Here is a 20,687-nt window from a genome sequence, read left to right as displayed (position 1 = left end):
TTGGATGGATCCGTATGATCACGTCCAGGTTTAGGTATTGGTACTACTATGGCATCACGCCATGAAGAAGGAAATTTCCCGGAAGTCCAAATATCATCAAAAATTGATAAGAACGTCTCTAAACAGGATTCTGGTAAGTGCTTCAGGAGTTGATAATGTATGTTATCAGCTCCAGAAGCAGAGTCATGAGCTTGAACAAGAGCAGTATGGAGTTCATGAATAGAAAACGTTTCATTATAATCTTCCCCATTATCAGAATTGATGTTAATAATTTTCTTTTCTTGTTGTTTTTTATATTGCTGAAATTTAGGTCTATAAATAGAAGAAGAAGAGTGTTTATCTAGCGTTTCACCCATTTATTTGCAATGTCTGATTTATCAGTAAGTAATTGATCTCCATGTTTCAGATGATGGACACTAGATTTAGTACCCTTACCTTTAATTTTCTGGACCATGTTCCATACCTTAGACACGGGTGTCCGAGAATATTTTTTGGATACATAATTTTGCCAAGATTGGAGTTTGTTCTGTTTAAAAGTACGTCGTGCTTTAGCATTTAAAGTTTTAAATTTATTTAAATTATGCACCATAGGATGGCGACGGAAATAATGTTCAGCTTTTTTCCTTGCCTTTCTAGCTTGTTTGCATTCATCGCTGAACCATGGTTTTCGAATATGTGGAACTGCAGAGGAATTTAGTATACACTCATCAGCTATGGAATTCAGTTCATCAGAAAAACATTTAATAGCATCTGGAACGTCAATAAAACGTTCAGGTTTAAGTTTTTCAGCACACAGTGTTTCATATAAAGCCCAGTTAGCCTTTTTAAAATTCCGCCTTGATGATGGAGGAACATCAGATGGAGTTACAACTTTTAATATAGAAGACAAATGGTCACTTCCACAGAGGTCATCGTGGACTGACCATTCAAATTCATTTAGTAGTTCTGAATTTGTGAGTGACAAATCGAGAGCAGAATAGGTGCCTGTACCAGGATGTAAATATGTCTTGGAACCATCATTATAAATACATAAATCATTTTCAGAACAAAAGTTTTCCAACAATTTACCTTTAGTGTTTGTAGTTACACTACCCCAGAGTGGGTTGTGCCCATTTAAATCTCTCATTATAATACAGGACTTGGAGTTGGTCATATAGAGCTTGAAGATCAGTTTTGGCAAACGTCGAAGACGGCGAAACATAAAGAGAGCATAGCGTAAACGCTACATGTAAAGTAATTCTCACTGCCACAGCCTGCATATTAGTATTAGGTGAAACAGGGCTTTCAATAACGTTTTGTCTGACTAGAATGGATGATCCACCAGTGGCTCTATTACCCGGAGGGGAAAAACAATGATATGCATTAAAATGACGAAGGTCAAATGTATCTGTTTGCTTTAAATATGTCTCTTTGAGACATATCGCTGAAGGTGTAAAATCTTGGACTAATAGCTGTAATTCATGTAATCCTCTGCAGTTGCACTGTACAATATTATTGGAATAAACTATCTTTTGGGGGGATTTTTTGGGGATCTACCCCGCACTGAACAATTGAATTTTGCCACTTTGTTGTTTTGAAGCATCAGGCTTAGGCTTCGGTTTACTTTTCACCGTTTGTTGACTATCAGCTGTCGATTGAGACTTTGAGTGTGACTGAGATGATGATTTGTGATCGGAAGAAGACTTTGAGGTACTAGGAAGTGATCCCTCAGTCTGTGATGATATAGCAGGGTACAAAAGCTGTGAAGAATCGCAATTTACCCACGTCAAGGTAGTTTGACAGGCTGTGGTTGATGTTGTTTTAGAGCTAGACCCCGATGATGTTTTTGCTACTGTAGCATAACTTTCTGGAAGATCAGATCTCTTTACCAGTTTTTTTGCCTCAGAAAAGAAGATATTTTGAGTAAACTTTATTCTGTTTATCTCCATTTGCTTTTTCCAAATAGGACACTGTTTAGAAAATGAGGAATGGTCGCCTGAGCAGTTGGTGCATTTATTTGACATTACTGTCACGCTCTTCTGTTGTGTGTGTCTTTTCACTGCAGTGAGCTCACACAACAATGTGCTGGTATTGACACCGTGGCCGAACTTTTGGCATTTGAAACACCGAAGGGGATTCGGAATGTACTTTTCCACACTGATATTACAGTATCCAGCTTTAAGTGGTGTTGGGGCACTTGGTGGTGAGACAGAAAACAGGTATTAGTTTGAATAGTTGTGTTGGTTTTACGGGTTGTGAAACGTTTGACATATAATACACCCTGATCTTTCATTTCGGAAGCGATATCAAGTTCAGACATGTCTGCCAGCATGCGATCTCGATCACGTATTATTCCCTTACTCGTGTTCAATGTTTTGTGGGCCGTGACGATAACGGGAGTGCCAACGAATGTGTCAGTGTTCAAAAGGTTCATTGACTGTTGCTTTTTGGAGCACTCGATCAACAATGCACCAGAACGTAATTTTCTAACGGTCTTTACATCACCGGCAATGCCTTGGATACCCTTAGACACCGCAAAAGGGTTTAACTTTAAAGGTGCATTATCTTTGGTCTCGATGACGATGAAACATGGTCAGTAGTCAATGTGTTTAGACGGTCTGAGGTCATCAACAGGGTCATTTTCTAGAGGACGTTTTCTCTTTTTAGTAAGGGTTTCGTAAGCCATGGTGAGTTATTTAGGTTTCATCATCCGAGCTCCGCACCCATCACGGAGTATCACAAGGACAATGCTACAGCAAGCAGGCCTCCGGCTTGCAGCACCGAGGATACCCGGATGATATACTCCAGTAGAAGCATTATGAATAATTGATCCACCAGATTAGCCCACGAGTCATCGCCTTCTGGGCATAAGACTCTAGGCAAAGTTCTAAACGTCATAATTCAAATGAAACATGTTTTTAAAAATAAAACCAAGAACAAAATTACATCAATTTCAAATTATACTTGTGCAATGATATATATATATATATTCATTCCATGCACAGGGCTTGGCATGACGAGCCGATTGGTTGAACCGGGCCCATTCAACCTCCCGTCTAGGTGAAGTAAGGGTCGAAGGGTGTGTTGAGCAAAGGGAACGCGGTCACAGGCCCCAAATGCCCTCAACCCCTACACTCCCGTCCTCCACCGACACAGGGCCGCAACACAAGGCAAACGGGTTGGTGGATCAAATATCACCCAGGTCCACAACAGGGCTGTCGGCGATCTCTTGGCGCTACCCAGCACCCACCACGAGGAGGTGGCTCGCCACGGGTGCCCACACCCAGGTGTAGAGAAGGGGGAAAGCAAATACTGTCTGGTTACTTTGCTTTGTAATACATGCGTACAGACTTCTAACGACTTGTCACAGCACTGAAGAAGTCATTGTTGACACAGTCCCAGTTAACACCGCAGTTATAAGAGGGACGTCGTTTACAGCTGACCAAAAGACGTGGACAATGGACGTTGTGTCCAGCGACATCAGGAAAACAAAGGCATATCACGCGTCAACAGTGGATCTTGTTGACTATGTAAGATACATGACGAGAGATTTTTTTCTTATTTCTTGGCCTTATGAGTGAGTGAGTAAGTTGGGTTAGAGAGTGATTGAGTTGGGTTTTACGCCGCTTTTAACAATATTCCTACAATATCACGAAGGAGGCAACTAGAAAGGGGCTTCACATTCTACCCATGTGGGGAATCGAATCCGGGCATTCGGTGTGACAAGCGAACGCTTTAACCACTTGGCTATACAACGCGCACCTTTGCCTTATGACGCATTCACTGCTCGGTGATAATCATGACAATTGTCTACACACATGCATAAGAGTGAGTGAGTGAGTTTAGTTTTACGTCGCTTTTTAGTAATATTCCGGCAATATCACGACGTGAGACACTAGAAATGGGCTTCACACACATGTGGGGAATCGAACCCGGGTATTCGGCGTGACTACTAGGCTACCCCACCGCCCCGCCATACATACGAAGAGTGGTGGGTAAGTTGATTAACTATTAAAACTACATGTATAAAGTGTTAGTACTGACTTCATACAAAATGGGTGGGCGAGTAATGTCCATATATTCTAGCTAATTAGCATATCACCAATATTCCAGCTAATTAGCATATAACCAATATTTAAGCTAATTAGCATATCACCAATATTTAAGCTAATTAGCATATCACCAATATTCCAGCTAATTAGCATATCACCAATATTCCAGCTAATTAGCATATCACCAATATTCCAGCTAATTAGCATATCACCAATATTCCAGGTACACAGTGGCTGTATGTAAATAATCTGGACCAGACAATCCAGTGATGTTCAGCACGAGCAGCTATTTACGCAATGGGGATACGATGACACGTGGCGACCAAGTTAACGAGTCTGATCATCTAATCCCGTTAGTCGCCTCTTACGAAAAACATCTTCACCTGTCTAGCTTTCAATCTCAGCATATTAATACAGACATCTGAATATCTATGCATTATATTGTACCTGAATTCTTACGATTTAAAAGGTCTTATCAACATTCAAACCATGGTATATTTCATTTATTGGTATTGATACATATGTCATGTTTGGGATGTGGACCTTGGCCACCTCAGATTTGACATTGTGACACAGAATTTGGTAACCACCGATGATCGTGAGGTTTCAAATGTTAAATGAAGTCCTATTAGAGCCGCAAGTAACCTCCACTACACACCGTGTTTATCCCCATTCTACCATGACAAATAACGCGGATGTTTTGAAAGGATACCGAGTGAAGCGACATGTTCGCAGCGACATACTTTTTGTGCGATTCGCTAGGAAACACCGAAAACGTCTTAACCAAGCATGGCGTTGTATACGCTCAGGTATGTGTTTTTGACATCTCATATCCCCCTCGGGTGAGTGAGTGAGTGAGTTTAGTTTTACTCCGCACTCAACAATATTCCAGCTATATGTAAATAATCGAGTCTGCACCAGACAATCCAGAGGTCAACAACATGAGCATCAATCTGCGCAATTGAGAATCGATGACATGTGACAGCAAAGTCAGCGATCCTGACTACCCGATCCCGTTAGTCGCTTCTTACGACAAGCATAGTCACCTTATATGGCAAACATGAGTTGCTGAAGGCCCATTCTACCCCGGACATTCACGGGTCTCTCTTCCAAGGATTCCAGTGCCCTCCGCGGTGATATCACAAAACGTGGCATAAAAGCCAACTCGCTCGCTAAAGGCATGCCTGTACACACAACGGTCGTTCTGACAAAATGTACATAATGTTTCATTCTGTTGCAAAAGACGTCAAGTTCTCCGCTGCCCCAAAATCATGAAACATTCTATCCGATTCTACCAGAGACATTATGTCACATATCCACAGTGGACACTGTGGAGAAAAGCAAGTGAGTTTAGTTTTACGCCCCTTTTAGTAATATCAAGGCAAGAAAACCAAAAATTGACTTGATATATTGTGCCTAGATTTTCGGAGTTAGGAGCGAACTCTTTAATAACTCTGTTACTTAGTGAAAGAGTGAGTATAGTTTCACGCCGCTTTTAGCTCAGATTTAGGGCATGGGACACCAGATACAGGCTTCACACATTATACCCATATGGGGAGTCGAACCCGGGTCTTCGGTTAGACAAGCGAATGTTTTAACCACTACGCTATCCCACCGCTCCTGCATACCTGAGAAGAAGAACGTAAAGGTGTATAAATAGATGTAACTGTTTGCTGTGACGCGGATGCCAAATCAGCTAGTGATTCTGACCTCTGACCACTCAGAATGTCAGATGTCCAAACCACATAACCAAAGGAACTATGCTAAAAAAACACACACAACTTCTGCCATGTCCAGTGTCTGTTCTACGAATCGGAGTGATTTCAGTCGTGTATCTGAGGTAGTAAGTAGATGATATCGTCTGTTTTAGCAGGGTCGAACTGTACATCGGGGATTTGTCATCGCCACAACAGCCCGTTTAACCCGATGAATTGCAATCTAATTCGAAAAGTAATAAGCATAAAATACTCAATGAAACGATGATCATAATAAAAACATCTGACCAAGTCTGTTATCTTTTTCCAGAATTGATGTACTAACAATTAATAAAATATTTGACAAACTATCACTAAAATACTGACAGCGTTCACTGGTTGTTACGAGCGAGGAATGCAGAGAAAGGGACAGCCATGTGTTCGAAAACTCAACCCAAAGAGTAACAGAATCTGTACTTAATTAAGGAAGTATACTCCAAATATAACATATGCTACATTTGATCACTTTCTAAATGATAATCTTATGACATAATAGTGTAAAAGTAAATAGTATGATTTACCCAAATGTATTGAAGTAGCTCATCGAAATTAACACTTAATCGTAGATAAACAACAGACCTTTAACCCACAATGATAAAGATCAATGTGGAAATAATCATTATAAAATACAAAACAAAATTATAAGCAATCTCTGCTATAATTAGCCCCTTATGATTGTATAAAGGTTGTCATCCTATCTTAATTGCATGGATCGATGCTCATGATGTTGATCACTGGGTTGACTGTTCCAGACTCGATTACTTACCGGCCATATAGTTGCAAAAAGGTTCTGAGTACGAAATCAACCAACAAACAAATCAAACCCGCCCACCTCGGATGATAAAGTCTTTCAGAGGTATTCAGTAGTTGTAGCGATATACATCCAACCAACCGACCGACCAACCGACCGAAATGTAAAGGTAAATGTCTCGCTACTATGAAATAAATTATATATTCATGCTGAAAATAAAGACGTGTAAAACAGACAAGCGAAGGTTATCTTATTATCGTCTTACCTTAACTCAGAACAAACCGTCGTGGGTTTCTGTACGGGAAGCTGTTTCAAAGTGCGTGTAAATATCTATCTTGCACTTCGGATCTTGCTCGTCTCGCAACGGCTTGAAATTTTATCGCTAAATGTCACCACTCCAACTTCATATGTAACCACATTAGAGAAGATATTTAACCGCTAAAAACAGGTGTGTCGACATCATACGCGAATCCTCTAGACCTTGGACATACAGCACACGGTTTATTCAGAGAAATACAATAGGATAGGATGTGTCTCTTTGCTATCTTGTGTGACGTCATCAAGAGCGCGCCTAATGAGAAGTCACGCAATGATCGTTGATACGGCATGTCTTTTTTTTTTGAGACGTAAAATATATTTGTACCTATCGTAATGTGTACAAGTTCAATGCACTGGAATCATTATTTGAAATACTTTGATTTCTAACCATGGGAGATTTTGTGGTAATTGTTTCGGAAAAATCGCTGACTCATCGTCTGTAAACAATATCGCTGTTAACAACATGTTTTATTTGTAAACCAACTTATTTCACGATTTCCTAAAATGATCTGCAAAATCTAATGAGGAATGAATGTAAGATAAAATTGTTAATGTAATCGCGACAATTATTTGAAAACCTACGTGTTCACTGAGTGAATTGTCTGATGTCACTGGATTAACTGTTCAAGGCTCACATTATTCCAGATACACCAATGTAAATAACAAGTGATTGATAGCATGAACATAATCTCACATAGTTGGATTAAGATAGTAATTTATCAGCCAAACTATAGCACCTAACCACACCGTATAGTCGACTAATACCTTTTCACCTCCGACATCCACAAGAGTGAGTTTGGTTTTACGCTGCACTCAGCAATATTCCAGCTACATGGAGGCGGTCTGTAAATATTCGAGTTTTGATCGGACAACCCAATGATCAACAGCATGAGCATGGACCTGTGCAACTGGGAACCGATGACATGTGTCAACCAATACACCCAGCCTGACCACCCGATCCCGTTAGTCGCCTCCTACGATAAACATAGTCCCTTTCTGTGGCAAGCATGAGTTGCTGAAAACCTATTCTACCCAGGATCTTCAAGGGTAGAAATCCACAAGAAACAATCCATTCAAATACAGTAAAAAGTGTACAAACATGAAAACTTGTTTTTCTTTTTGTATACATAGTACAGTTGATTAATACGATGTCAATGTAATCAAACAACTGTTTCGTTGATGTGTATTAGTACACAGTATGGCATCTCAGCAAGGTAATATTTGGATGAGGCATATGGTCCCATGACCTTTGTCAGTTAAGAACACTGTTATTTGTTTAGTGAAACTAGACGTGTTCGTGTGTCCACCATCTGGTCACCTACCTTCGGATGAGTGGGTCGTGTACTGCCCACTAGGGGTTGTGACAACACTGAAAGATGAGCCTGCAAGTCCAAGTTCCAAGGTTTTTACGCCCTGCCACAAGTGGGAATCGAGCCAGGCACCTTCCGCCTACCAACGCGACGCTCACCTTACGTTAATGGTTCACTTCTCCGTACGCTTAAACATAAGGCTACCACAACGGCCCGATGAAATACGCCTGGGGGTTCTAAATTTAAGCAGTTTTCCAAACGGTTCCATCTGCACTAATCAGACATGATTATGTAACAATAACTTTTTAACAGTCGGAAACCTGGGACATTCCAGCCATACTTGCATCTACCAAGCTGTTAACACTGGTTGAAGTTAACGATAAGATCCATGCGACCAATAGTTTTGACATTTAACATTTTATGACATCAATACGTTTAGTCGCAAATTCTACACACAGTGAAATGCTTCAAGTATTTTCCATGAAACCAGGTGTCGTTACACGATACGAAATAGTAAGTGAGTTTAGTCTTACGCCGCATTCAGCAATTTTCCAGCTACAGGGCGGCGGTCTGTAAATCATCGCGTCATTCATCAGTAGCATGAGAATCGATCTGCGTAATTGGGAACTGATGAACCAAGTAAGGTTGTCTGACCATCCGATCCCGCTAGTCGCCTCTTACAACCAGCATAGGTTACTGAAGATAGGACCCGTGAAGGTCCGGGGTAGAAGAGACCTTCAACAACCCATGCTTGCCATAAAAAGGTACTATGCTTGTCGTAAGACTCGCTGAATTGACACATGACATCGGTTCCCAGTTGCTCAGATCGATGCTTATGTTGTCGATCACTGGATTGTCTGGTCCAGAATCGATTATTTACAGACCGCCATATAGCTGGAATATTACTGAGTGTGGCGTAAAACTAAACTCACTCACTCACTACTGAAGATACATTCTAACCCGTACCGCCACAGCTAACGAAACGAAATAAATAATATCAGGTAAGATAATGGATTCAGGATGAAACTGAAGCGAAATGGACTGACCGGTATAGCCCGGCAACATCGATTATTTACAGACCGCCATATAGCTGGAATATTACTGAGTGTGGCGTAAAACTAAACTCACTCACTCACTACTGAAGATACATTCTAATCCGTACCGCCACAGCTAACGAAACGAAATATAATATCAGGCAAGATAATGGATTCAGGATGAAACTGAAGAGAAATGGACTGACTGGTATCACCCGGCAACATCGTCACGTAGGATGTTATCAGAGTCAGATATATAAGGACGTCCGGGTTTCTTTCTCGCGTGATCTATCCCCCATGTGCAGCTCGTGACTGTGGGGAGTCTCGGTCTACTGAAATTATGAGTGAGTGAGTGTAGTTCTACGCTGCACTCAACAATGTTCCAGCTATATGGCGGCGGTCTCTAAATAATCGAGTCTGCACCAGATAATCCAGTGATCAACAACATGAGCATCGATCTGCGCAATTGGGAACCGATGATATGTGTCAATCAAGTCAGCGAGTCTTACGGCAAGCATGGTCAACGCCGGGGTTTGTTGTCTGTTCTTCCTGTTTTTTCGGTGTGTTTCCGGATGCAACTGGGAACAGAAACGTTTCACGCCAGAAGATGTATGCCCTGCAGATGACTGTTTCTCGGCAGCTGCAGATGACGTTATCGAAGTTTCCAACAGGATGGAGTGTCTTGCCGCATATGATTGTCACCCGACCTGCGTGTGTCCTCATCAACTCTTCGAGTGTTGCCAACGGAATGCCGTCTCCATGGCAACGGTGCAAGTTCCAACTGCATGTGTCAATCAAGTCAATGGCTCTGACCACAACATCCCGTCAGTCACCTCTTACGACAAGCATGGGTTACTGAGCTACATATTCTAACCAGGATGTTAACAGATAACAACCAAAGACGTCAGTACAAGTGAAAAGGCGACGTCGCTATCGATAAGGATAAGACATGGATACGTCTTGATTGTGATAGGGTCCTGTTCGGTCTTTGAATAAAAAAATGTGCATCAGTTGAACCTGTTTGCTTCAGCCGACTGACTGTCCAAGTGGCCAAGCGCTGGATTTAAACGGTCAGTGTGTATGTAGTCCTTCTTGGAAAACCGGGGAACACTGTGACATGTGCTATGAGGGTTGGTGATGGAATGCAACACGTTGTAACCTGATAACAACTTTTAGATAGTCAGTTAATGGTAATTTATGTATGGAGTGAATGAGTGAGTTTTGTTTTACGCCGTACTCAACAATATATAAAACCGATGACATGTGTCAACAAAGTCAGAGAGTCTAATGTAATTTATGTATCGGATCGATATTGGGTGAGTGAGTACAATTTTATGCCGCACTCATCAATACTAAGGCTGTATGGCGGCGGTCTGTAAACAATACAGTGATCAATACCATGAGCATCAATCTGCGCAGTTGGGCGGGATATTATATACTTTATGTATGGGATATAGTGTAATATATGTATGGGATCTTGTGCAGTTTATTTATGTATGTGATGCAATGTAACGTATGTGTGGTATGTAATGTCATGCAGTGTTCCCAGTGCTATCTTCGGTGACTTACTTAGGTATATTAGAAACTGAATATCTTTAAGACGATTAACATCAGTAAAGCACATTTACAATCTTCAGTCACTGTGTTCAACCAATCCCCATTCAACAAGTGTGGGACCCGTGAAGGTCCCGGGGTAGAATAGGCCTTCAGCAACCCATGCTTGCCATAAAAGGTGACTATGCTTGTCGTAAGAGGCGACTAACGGGATCGGGTGGTCAGACTATCTGACTTGGTTGACACATGTCATCGGTTCCCAATTGCGCAGATCGATGCTCATGTTGTTGATCACTGGATTGTCTGGTCCAGACTCGATTATTTACAGACCGTCGCCATATAGCTGGAATATTGCTAAGTGCGACGTAAAACTAAACTCACTCACTCACTCAACAAGTGTGGAATTTGTTCAACGTCTTGCCAACTGAATGCGTGCGTGAGTGGGAATGGTTTTACGCCGTATTTAGCAATTTTTCAACAATAACACGGAGTCAGTCACTGGGTTTTGGTTGTACACATTGCACCCATGGGGAATCGAACCAACGTCTTCGGCGTGACGAGCAAACGCTTCAACCATTACGCTACCTTCAACACCTCAATTTGGAAACAACTACAAAGCATGAAGTTTGATCAAGTGAAGTTTTGTAACCTACCATTTGCTGAATAATTGCCATGCCTTGCATGTGTTTATCGACCGCGAATACAGGATAAAATCGCGCTAATGTACTGATTCATATGAACTGTAAAGTTGTGCCCATGACCACGTCGGGAACTTATAGTGGACTCTGCTTCAGGTAAAGACTTTCTGTAATTGTAGAAATGATTACGCTGTTCTACACAAACCATTTATCATCGCTTTAGTAGTATAAACTATGAGGGTTCGACTACTTTCGTTTTACTTGTCGTGCTTGTTTTTACTACGTCATCAGCAATACGGACAGAAAATGTAACTGTGATTCATATTCTTAAATTATTCTCATATTATTAAATATATTCTTTGAAAGTAAATAAATAAGTAAATCAATACATATCCAACGCATCTCCTTGATATTAAGGCCGCGAGTTTCAGTTTGTACGAGCATGTAAACACACGGTACTCACATTTGGATACCTGCGGTCTTGTAGTACGAACTTAATACAGTATAATAATGTGGTTTGTGAGCTGCTGAAAGGTGCTAATATCTGGAACACATCTTTAATGTTAAACAAAGCTTGTTTATATGTGATAGCAATGTAGATTTCACGGCTTTTAGTTTTTAAAGCACGGATTTTTGACGATCAAATCCTGAATGCCTTAATGGCACGGAATGTAACTAGTAGATATTTGAATGTTTGTCGAAATATAACATCACCTGTTTGGAGACGACACTAGTAACAGCAGTACTCATAGCGTGACGAGTATCGTTTCATTTACGAGATAAACGTACTGTATTAGGAAATTAGATGAATGTTAAGCAGAATTCCTAGTCTCTAAATTTCATTTGGAACCGGACGTGTAGCGTAAGGTTTCAAATGATTAATTAAGAGATTATCAATTCTGCCTATCATTCATCTAATATGCCAGCACAGTACGTTTGTCTCCATTCTACCATGACCGATTTACAATGGAACTCCTTCCTTCCGCGGAAGGCACTGCGTATTCCGGCATGGTGCGCAAGGCGAGCGAATTGAACTCGTCTGTGAAGAGAGTGGGTGGTGCCGTGCGTATGTTTCTAACAGTTCAACATGAAAGAATATTTTGTCCAAAGAAAACAAACTACTGTTTATTCAGTGCAATAATGTAATACCTAAGATCTTGATGTTTATAATACGAACTCCACACGACTGAAACCAGCCTATTGTTTTGTGAGTCATATGTACGACAGAACAAGATAACCAAATGTACGCCAACTGCCACATTGACAGCTCCCTGACACGGAAGTGCCGTATGCAGCCAGCCTCGATATACAGAAAGTTAAATGCGGGCTACAAAGCAGAACCAACAAATGTTGTTTTTTTAAAGGAGACTGACAGAAATAATCTTCAGTCTCAGAAAAATCTTCAAGAGGAGAGATCAACAATATTCTTAAAATTCTTAATTGAAATAATAAACCTAAAGGTATTGCATTTGAATAACCGGAAGGTTTTATTCAATTTCAGAACCTCAAACTATTATCTTCCATTTGAAACAGTACTATGAATTAAAGCACCAATGAAAGAAATAATATGCTGTCCTTGCAATTAAAACGACACTGGGTATGAATTTCAATTTCGAGTTTTTTTCTCTACCTTGGTCGTACTCGTAGATAGTGAAGAATAGCTATGCTCTGACAAATAGTAATTTCTCATTATAATCAAGTCCCAAATATCAGAGAATTCCGTATGAGTGTAACATTGTTCTTTGAACTGGTTAAATCTTTGCATGTATACTCACAGATAAGCCTTTCACCCAGCCGATATTATATACTGTTGTTTTGTATGCCATACATGTATGTAACATATAATATGTATATATGTACAAGAGTGAGATGGTTTGGCAAGGGTACGCCCGTTATGTCATACATGTATGTAACATATATATATACATATATGCAAGATTGAGATGGTTTGGCCCGTGATCCTTGCTTGAAATGTATTCATTTTTTGTATATATTCCGGGGTTTTAGGGTTAATTTAGACCGAATGTCACTCAATGAAAGAATGAGTGAGAATGGTTTTATGCCGTTTTAAGCAGTATATCCCAGCAATATCACGGCGGAAGTGACCTTAAATGAGCTTCACACATTGTATCCATGTGGTGAATAGAACCCGGGTATTCGGCAAACGCTTTAACCTCCAGGCTACCCAGGCCCATCGCCCGTCTTTTTCGCTAGTATATCTGTTGAAATATTTCATATTGTAATTAGGTACAACTGTATAATACTGTCCAAACAGATTATTAACCGTATGTATATTATAAAGAACATGCGTGTAATCGACATGTTCGGAGAAGCGGTGCGTGTAATCGACATGCTCGGAGAAGCAGTGGGGTAGCCTTGAGGCACTCGCACGTCATGCCCCAGACCCGGGTTCGATTCCCTACATGGATGCAATGCCTGAAGCCCATTCCTGGTGTTCACCCGCCGTGATGTTGTTGGGATATTGTTAAAAGCGGTGTAAAAATGCAAAACTCCTTGACTCGCACGTTCCCAAGGCTCTAATCGTGGATTTCATTCACATCAATGAGCACAGTAAAGCATTGGAACGTCACAGATAACCTACCTTCTATGCCGTAGGTAGATCTGCCATTTCAGAACACAAGCATGCAATTCAGGTCCCTGCTACTGACACCAGCCCCATGTGTATTAATATATCCTCCATGTTGCTCTGTAAAACTTGCCATGTGACAGTTAATATCAGCACGAGCACTCCTTGTTCATGACACTGCATGTGGCCCGTGCTGCACGTTTTGCCGCTTCTGTCAGCAAGATGACCGTTTACATTCTGAACTGCGGGGATTTCTTGCTTTGCTGAAACTGAACCCTACATTCCCCCTTGCGAGACATGGAACATAAAAACACTTCACGTTGGTCAAGTGGTATTTGCCTTATAAAGTGAGAAAGAGGCCGAATGCCGCGTTCTTTCCTGTACAAACTGTCGAGTGAACACCAAACACAGGAGATCAGAATTACCCACAACCTTGAAATGTAACGAAATTCAGTCTCAATGAAATCAATACACTCCGTGCGCAAACAGTCAGTGAATACATGCACTGAAAAACATTTTCTGCAATCCTTTCCAAAATGTATGGAGCACACACTATTTGTGTGCTTTTTAAGAAAAAAATACACATACATTTTCTATTATTGTGGGGTGCAAGAAACCAGTGGAATCCAATCAGGAAAAACTATAAAATACCATGAAAACACTTAATGAGAGTGCCAAGCAAGGTTAGAAAGAAATTAAAGAAGAAGACTTCTGTTGTGAGGTTTGGAGACCAAACTGACATATGTTGGTTGTGAAAGTCATGTCACAATAAGGGAACATCCCATTTGATGATTATGGAAGTGGGACGAGGTTGTGGGGAAAGGAATTTATGCTAAAACATTTATGAAAATCCTTGTCGTGCTGAGTCCCGTGAAGGTCCCGAGGTAGAATAGGCCTTCAGCAAACCATGCTTGCCATAAAAGGCGACCCTGCTTGTCGTAAGAGGCGACTAACGGGATCGGGTGGTCAGGGTCGCTGACACGGTTGACACATGTGATCGGTTCCTAATTTCTCAGAGCGATGATCATGTTGTTGATCACTGGGTTGTCTGGTCCAGACTCGATTATTTACAGACCGCCGCCATATAGCTGGAATATTGCTGAGTGCGGCGAGAAACTGAACTCACTCACTCACCTTGTCGTGCTGAAAATCTTTTGAGAAAAGTACATGTAAAAATGTGCCCCCATTTATTGCTAGAGAATTACCATGTTTACAAAAGAGCAGACATCCAAAAATCATCAACACATGCTTAAGACGTTTTCAAGGTGGAAATGATTGTCTAAACACCAACATATGGTGATGACACGCGACAAGTAAATTTGACAGGGCTCTTTTTCTCCAAATATACGAGTACAACAATGATCTAACAAAGTGAAATCAAGATTGAGAAACCTTGTGATTTTACCTTGCCAACTGAACGTTAAAACCTCAGAATGTTATTCACTTTGGATAAAAGTGTTTAACAAACGATCGCAGATTAAAATCGCTTTATTTCTTTATATTAGAAAATAATAAATAAATAATAATAATAAAATGAAACACCGAGAACAAGTAGTGTTGGTCTAAGTTGGCGCTCATCACGTACCGCACGTGCATTTGTTTCCACCATTCCAACTACTACGCTTGAGGATGTCAGCTTCTCTGCTTTTGCATTTATGTATTTAATTTGTTTATTTACCTATTACACTTTTCAAAATATTCATTGTTCAAACCATAAGAAATAGACATGTGAAGACAAATATGGGTTTGTGAGACGTGAAGGCGACACCTGAACAGAGTGAGTTTAGTTTTACGCAGCTTCTTAGCAATATTCAAGCAATATCACGAGGGGGGCTACTAGAAATGAGCTTCGATCATTTTACCCCTGTGGGGAATCGAACCCGGGTCTACGGTGTGACGAGCGAACGCTTGAACCACTAGGCTACCCCACTGTGAATACGCGTAATGATATATAACATGTGTGTACACAGATTGCACTGTGGCGGTCGAAGCTGGTTTGACTGTACCTGGAGATATCGAGGTTATCGAGATAAAGCCTCTGGAAGTCGATGAACCGTTTAGGGTGAAGTGCTACCTCAATGATGGGGGATACACCTACATCGTGGAACTTACCACGAGTTGTCACGTCGACTTCATGGACAACGAGTACAACGACTACAACATGGGCTTCGGCGACGTGGTGGGTTGTTCCTTTTTTCTTGGCCTCGACAAAATTCAGAAGATGCTGATAAGTGGGACTTACAACCTGGATGTGGATGGTGGATTCTCCGGTCATGCTTAATACAGCAAGTTCTTTCTGCAGTCCCTCCTAGATTCCACGGCAAATTTGTAAGAATTCCGCAATTATGCAAATTCTACACCCCACTTTTCAATATTCAGCAAAACATTCTGCGGCTAAAACATTTAGAAATAAAACGACAAAAACGTTATACAGGCCTTCAGAGTTTAATTCCCAAACACAGATATAAAGTCGACAGTACATATCACATCGTGAGTGACAACGCACCCACACCTGTGTTTGAGATTTAAACACTCGCTGAAACACTTTCTCCTCTCTATTGATGCAGACGAAAAACTTCCGGTTTCATGCAGACAATTTTTTACCAAAAAGAAATCTGAAAAAATTTCAGTTTTCAAAATCATCGATTTTCAGAATGTAATTGCAGTGTCAAATTCATCTAAAATTATTTGAAAAATGCCTAAACCTTGCTTTATTAATAAAGTATCTTTATCTGAAAATATTGTCACAATAAGTATGTCAGCCCTATTTACGTGTAACCAACCTTACTTTTGACATTAGCTCTACTTTTCGTTTCGGCTGACAGTCAGTTTTCATTCAGTTTTTAAAATGAGCAAATTCCGCGGCAGAAATGTGGCAAATTCTGCATGGATTCTGCACGCAAATGCGTTTTCCGCGGACCAGACGTTTTTCTGCACGGCAAGGTAAATTGCGCGATATTTTCTGCATGTATTTCAATTGGACGGTGTATCTCCTGAAGCAAAATGAATGTCATGAAGGTCCGAATTGGAAGTGGTCTTCAGGAACACGTGCTTGGAGTAAAACGCGACCGTCGGCCTCGCTGACTTGATTCATTTACGTTTGTTTCTGTAGGTTTTTGTTTTTGTTTTACGCCCCATTCAGCAATATTCCAGCCATATGGCGGCGGTCTGTAAATAATCGAGTCTGGACTAGACAATCGGTGATCAACAACATGAGCATCGATCAACGCAATTGAGATATGATACGGAGCCGGTTTGCCGCCTCTTGCGACACGCTTTGCTTGTTGTAGACGATTCTACAGTTGATCTTGATGGGTTCCTGCCACATGAATTCACTTCCGAGTAACACATTATTCTTAAGGAATAGAGAGTTGCGAGGATACTACCGTACCTAAATGACATTCTAAGTATTGGCAATTTTATAAGCCAAATGTAATGCAGTGGAATGATGTCACACATGTAATTTCATGCCAAGCCTTGTTGAAGGATATACATGTACATCATTTACGGTGCGTGCCGGGTTATCATATTAATGAGGGTATTTATACTGGACAATATTCCACGAGTCTAACGGACATGCTCAAAGCGCGCACAAACAATGTTAAAAAACAATTTAATTATTTGGAGTGGCAGGCTCGGCTCATTTTGTGTTTTTCACCTGGATACGTCATGAATATAACCGTTGGTTTACCAGCACGGCAAACCTTGATAGTGGGTGAGTGAGTTTAGTTTTACGCCGCACTCAGCAATATTTCCGCTGTATACAGGCGGTATGTAAATAATCGAGTCAGGACCAGACAATCCAGTGATCAACAACATGAGCATCGATCTTCGCAACTTGGAACCGATGACATGTGTCAACCAAGTCAGCCAGTCTGACCACCAGATTCACCGAGTCACCTCTTACGACAAGCGTAGTCGCCCTTATTGTGAGCATGGGTTGTTGAAGACCTGTTCTACCCCGGATCTTCACAGGTCCGTTGATAGTAAGATTCACCGAGGTTGTTGCTACAAACGACTACGACCTGTGTCCGTTCCGTTATTGATATCCAACATGACTGGAACGCGGCCTAAAATACCTTTCGGTCACTCACTGATGCTATCGTTGAACGTTTTCACTACAGTCCGTTTGAGTCAGAAACGGACCGATGACTTGCATATTTGATCATTGCAAAAAATTGCTAAATAAATATAAATAGTACTCTTGTTAGTAATATATAATTTACTAATACCCAGCAGCTTTCATATATTTGAAAATTTTCCGGACTCTACCCAAAAAAAGTTGTTTAAGAAACTATCAAATTTGAAAACGCAAAAGTTGTTATCTGTCGAGGTGGGGTTGAAACCGCAGAAACGGAACAGCCAGTCATGGCGGGGGACATCTCAAAATCTATTCCGGATACCTGTTGGTCGTACGTCTGTCGTAATGTCCTAATCATGACTTAAAGGGATGACAAGCTGTGCCACAGTTGCCTAGTGTAAGCCATCCCGAGACAAGTAACCTTGTTCAATGGCGTTAGCCACAGTGTTGACTCAGTTTTGCCAAGTTTCAGTCGTGATTTTGTCAAGGAATTCCTTAATTCCACAAGTCGAAGCCTGGGAGAAAGCCTTTGCTGGAGCACCCCGCATGGAGAATGGTTACAATAGTCTCTCTCCTCTCCCTAGAGGCTGCTTTCTACGTGACCCCTTATCACCCCCATCAGGTACCCAGTGACTACTGGCAGTGTGCGAGGCATTGACCCAAGCCTCGTCCAAGTGCACTGGGCTCGAACCCTTCCTCGCGTTTCCTCTTTTTCACCCTGAGAAAACTATTTCTCAAGCGAACGATTTCACTGCGTTGACAGAGTACTGACCTATTCTCCCCTGAAATTGTCTTATAACATATCCGAAAGAGTCACCAGAGTGATACTTTGATACTCTGAGGGTGTGTTCTTGTGTTCAAATGCTTTCTTAAAATTTTCATCGACATGTATTTGCTTTCAGAATTGAGCTTCTTGACAGACTGACTTACAAGGTTCTTTTGAAAGTTGTTCAAATATTTTACTTTTGTGATTTTGACACGACCCCTACGTACTTCACATCACCCTCACAATGTTTGTGTTCCAGAACATTTGTCAGTACCCTTGCTGACACTCCTAAAGCTTTCGATGCCCGCTTACGGAATTCATTAATGACATAAAATGGTTTGCCCCTTTCGGCTTCAGCACAGACAAAATCGCACACTTAAATCACCAACTGTTTCACGTCGGCACTCAACTTCATATTTCATCAGGCATGTGTGTCCCATGCAAGACGAGGTAGTGGCTGTTCCGTTTCTGCGGTTTCACCCCCACCTCACCCACAACTTTTGCGTTTTCAATGATGATAGTTTCTTAAACAACCTTTTTTGGTGGATTCCGGAAAATTTTCAAATATAAGAAAGCTGCTGGGTATTAGTAAATGATAAACGTGTACTAATTATACTTGTGTGGCAATTTTGTACAATGATCAAATTTGCAATTCATCGGTCCGTTTCTGACTCAAACGGACTGTATGCCATATTCACGCAATTGTTCTGTAAGTGTAGAAAGGCTTGGGGGATCAAAGAAACGAAAAGTGGAGTGAGTATGGTTTTACGCCGCTTCTAGCAATATTCTAGCAATATCAGGACGGGGGACACCAGAAATAGGCTTAACATATTGTAGCGATGTGGGTAATCGAACCCGAGCGGACACTTGTACCTTCAGGTTTCCTCACAGCCCCGAAAAGTGGAACACAGTGAATATGAAGTATTTCGAAATGCAGTAAGCAGTTTGAGTGAATATACATTTCCATTGTGTCCAGCTGACCACAGATTTCGGTATGTAAAATTTGTGAAAGCCTCATAAAATTGGGTTTTTTTTCATAATTCCGTTTAACCCCTAAAAACGCGTAGCCTTGAAAATGTCCCTCCTTGTTAATTTTTTCATGCAGCATTGCTTGAGTCTGTTGGTATATGACTGAACATCAAAATATCTACCTTCCTCGGTCTGAGTCAGCGCTGCATCTCTGACTTACAGCCTTCACAAACGTCCTCAACGTGTCCACCGTCATTTTGTGCATCATCAGTGTGTACACTGTCAATGTGAACACCAGCAATGTGTTCACCGTGAACAATGCCCTGAATCCTTGAACATCTAGATAGCTTACGCTTTAGACACACACACACGCACGCGCGCACACACACACACACACACACACACACACACACACACACACTGACACATTGATAGACATCGTTTCCTTCGAGGATGTTGTTGTTGCTGCTGCGATACGTCGCCATCGTTCCATGATACCATTTCGTATCTGGCCCTCATGGACAGCATGGGTGGAGATGCATTCCGATATAGCACAACATGCTGGGACAAGCTCGGTAATTTTTACTTTAGCTGTACAATAAAGTAAGAATAAAACCTTTGTGTCAAGTATATGGAGCCAGTCATCTTAAGGATGGAGATGAGAGCTTCAGTGAAGGCTGTATGATAATTGTTGTTAAAATGTTCTTGAGTGAGTGAGTGAGTTAAAATTTAACGTCACGTCGGCAATATTTTAGCCATATCGTGACGGGAACAAAACACTGAAATGGAATACATGTGTATTATAAAAACCTGTCGACAAATGACAGTAAAACAACTACAATATCACAGAAAAGAATGTAAAACTAGTAACTATACCTAAAACAATTTATCCAT

At 41.1% G+C, this 20,687-nt stretch overlaps 1 protein-coding gene across 1 annotated transcript in view; it reads right to left on the bottom strand.

Annotated features, from left to right (window-relative positions):
• The window catches only part of LOC137256259 (uncharacterized), a 65,875-nt gene extending 51,758 nt beyond the window's left edge, over positions 1–14,117 (bottom strand). The window contains exon 1 of the mRNA XM_067793991.1: positions 13,993–14,117. The gene's annotated coding sequence lies outside the window, so the exon portion shown is untranslated. The remainder of the gene's footprint in view (positions 1–13,992) is intronic.
• Between the last annotated feature and the right edge of the window lie 6,570 nt (positions 14,118–20,687).

Source organism: Haliotis asinina, chromosome 11 (assembly GCF_037392515.1).
Source record: "Haliotis asinina isolate JCU_RB_2024 chromosome 11, JCU_Hal_asi_v2, whole genome shotgun sequence".
NCBI classification, from domain to species: domain Eukaryota; kingdom Metazoa; phylum Mollusca; class Gastropoda; order Lepetellida; family Haliotidae; genus Haliotis; species Haliotis asinina.
Note: the sequence above shows the minus strand (reverse complement) of the source record. Positions and strands in the feature narration are given on the sequence as shown.